Genomic DNA, 3,004 nt, shown 5'->3' on the forward strand with positions numbered 1-3,004 from the left:
CTGTTTTATTCCTGCAAAACCTTCGGCATTATAGGTGCCCCGACATCACATGTATGTAGGTATTCATTTACATATATCTCAAGAAATTATGAGAAACTCGTAACTTTAGCATTTAACCTCTTTTCCAAGAGATGAATGATAAGAGGTTTTGATATGCTGCTATTAAGATAAGGTTAAGTTGGACTCTCTCTCTCTCTCTCTCTCTCTCTCTCTCTCTCTCTCTAACCTTGGTGAAAAATTCTGACAAGACAAAAGTAGCAAGACTGAAAAATAATACAGCATTTAAAAAACCCAGTAAATTATATTGATAAATATTTTGATATACTTTGTATTATTAACAATACTTGAAGCCTGCTCCTTAACGTAACTATTAACGGTATAACTAAAGTCTCGTGTTAAATATGGCAAATCATCTGATTGAGTAGCCACATTCTTGTAGAGGTCCAACTTGCGTTGTCAACAAAAACACTTATTCACAGAAAACGGAGGCCGTTCGGTACGCCTGCACTAAGAGTCGGGTTGCATTGCTTGCATGGCCACAGGTGGTTGTGGCGAGCGCCATTGATTCTATTGTGGCGCTTTTTTTTTTAACTGAAATCCCGTTCAGGGCCGTGATCGTATAGTGGTTAGTACATTGCGTTGTGGCCGCAATAACCCAGGTTCGAATCCTGGTCACGGCAGTAGACCATGTTTTAAGATAGAGATAAGATTTAGTTAGAAAGAGCTATATGTGTTAAGGTACCGTCAGCAACAAAATCGGGGTCATTACACTATGCAAGGTCTAGACACTGGATGTAATAGCGTCGTCGAATACTGGTCACAGTCCAAGACAAGTTTGCTCGAATGAAAGAGATGCAATCAGCAGTAAAACGATTTAGACTTTCATTTTTTTGCCAGCGGTTTCCCTCCACTGTCTCCAATGTATATTTTAATCTACCAACCTGATCATTTTGGCCTCTTTAAGGAATTTCTGGAGTTATAGAACAGCTACAATGATTCACTCTTGTCTCAGAGCCACTTTTACCCCAAACTGACTCGTCTACAATACATATTCCAACATTTTACTCTGCATACTGATGATCGCCTCTATATCGATTCCATTATGCTCGTATTTTAGATCTGTAGTCACCACTGACAGCTCTTTTCCCTTTACTTACAATCTTCTTTCACCCATTCCTTGGAACCTTTCCCTTAACCAGAGATACCCGCCAAACCCCCGTCAGCCACTCTCTTACTATCGTAACTGTTCTACTTTCTCCCACTTGTAATCCCATTAACTTCTAGTGTCTTTTCATATTTTAATTTCCCTTTACCCTCATGTCCTCAACGGACATTCCCACGAGTATTTTCAACCTTAACCAACCCTTGTGATATATTTGACCGGGACTGCATTCTAAGATAGTATCTTTTCATTGCATCTTTCATTCTGAGATAGAATTTTTCACCAACCTTCGCTTTGCATTTTCTGTATAGAAATTTTTAGTTTTCTCGTCAGTTTCTAGTACTTAACCTTAATTTTGTCAGTATTTATATGTACATATGTAGATGTACTATAACTGAAGCACAAAAATATGGGACGCGAAGAATATATAAATAAAGGAAATCTACGAAGGAACTTGAAGCAATGAAGTACCGCTCTGAGGACTTTCGACTTCTCGTCCTTTACTAATCACACTGATAAAAATATGAAAATAAGTTTACAAAGAAAGCGCGTATAAATGACAGATAAGGATTCTAAAGGATTCTAGGTACATATTTTCCTTTGTAATAACAGTCTGTCATTTATACGAAACTTATTTAAACTTATTTTCATATTTATATCAGCCTGCTTAGTAAAGGACGAGAAGTCGCAAGGCCTAGCAGCAATACTATATTGTATCACTTTCCATGGTGGATTTTGTCTCAATTTACTTATATCACGCTGTCACACATATCAACACGTATATATATATATATATATATATATATATATATATATATAATATATATATATATATATATATATATATAAGAAGTCAGTGAGATATGTAAACAAAAGCTTATTTGTGTATATTTCATCATATTTTTTATCCATTAGTTGTCTTTCGATAGACTTTCAAAGGTAACTGGTATTGATCTTTAGAATATATAAGTTTATAGGTCAGCGGGGTTAATATCAAGCAGGAAGAGCAATGCATGAAAATAAATAACAAAAGATTTTTTTTGGGGGGGGCGGCGGGGATAAATTTAAGAGCAAGGAAAACACTAATTATACAAGGAAATCTAGTCGCAAAGGTACGAGAATTGTAAAACAAGGTAATGTTGACATATGGCCTTGTCTGAAACTAATTATTCATTGATCGTCGTTATATATTGTCTTTTATTTATCAATATCATCTATTACAAAGTTCACTGAGACTCGTTCATGTTGCACTCGTTAAAAAAAGTTGCAAATAAGAACATTGTCACCGTACAATGCAAATGTTACTTGTTCTGAAGGACAACTGAAAGATTAATAACGTTTGTCATTTTGTTTTCTCATTTATTTTCATCTAAGTGATTAAGGATACTTTTATTAAAGTCGGTTGACAAACTAACAAAACGACGCAAGTACTCAATACTCTTGATGAATTTGAATGTTGTACGCATCCGGGGTCAATTTCCTTGTTGAAATGGCAACTGTTAAGGAAAAGAAAATGTTTTTTTAAGACCACGCTAAAAAGCATGAACTCTCCAGCGGTGACTGAATTGGGACATTTAAAGAGTGCGTTATATAAACATCAGATTTGTAAGAATATACGCATACGTACACGTTTGATTCATGCTTATCGTACCTATGTGTTTGGTGCGTATTCTCAAGTAAGGTCGCTGGAACTGACCTTTTGCGTTAACATACGAAATTACCACTTTCTCTCCATTTCTTAAATCATTTTCCAGTAACCTGCATCTCGGGAAACATTCGTATAAATGATATTGGAGTTTTAGAGCAAAGCGTTTCATTTTAATGCTCAAACAGACAAAATTA

At 35.5% G+C, this 3,004-nt stretch overlaps 1 non-coding gene across 1 annotated transcript; it reads left to right on the top strand.

Annotated features, from left to right (window-relative positions):
• Positions 1–608: 608 nt before the first annotated feature.
• Trnah-gug (transfer RNA histidin (anticodon GUG)) lies at positions 609–680 on the top strand. The gene has a single exon. It is a non-coding gene; the product is annotated as a tRNA-His (tRNA).
• The last annotated feature ends 2,324 nt before the right edge of the window (positions 681–3,004 follow it).

This window comes from Macrobrachium nipponense, chromosome 8 (genome assembly GCF_015104395.2).
Source record: "Macrobrachium nipponense isolate FS-2020 chromosome 8, ASM1510439v2, whole genome shotgun sequence".
In the NCBI taxonomy this organism is placed as follows: Eukaryota; Metazoa; Arthropoda; class Malacostraca; order Decapoda; family Palaemonidae; genus Macrobrachium; species Macrobrachium nipponense.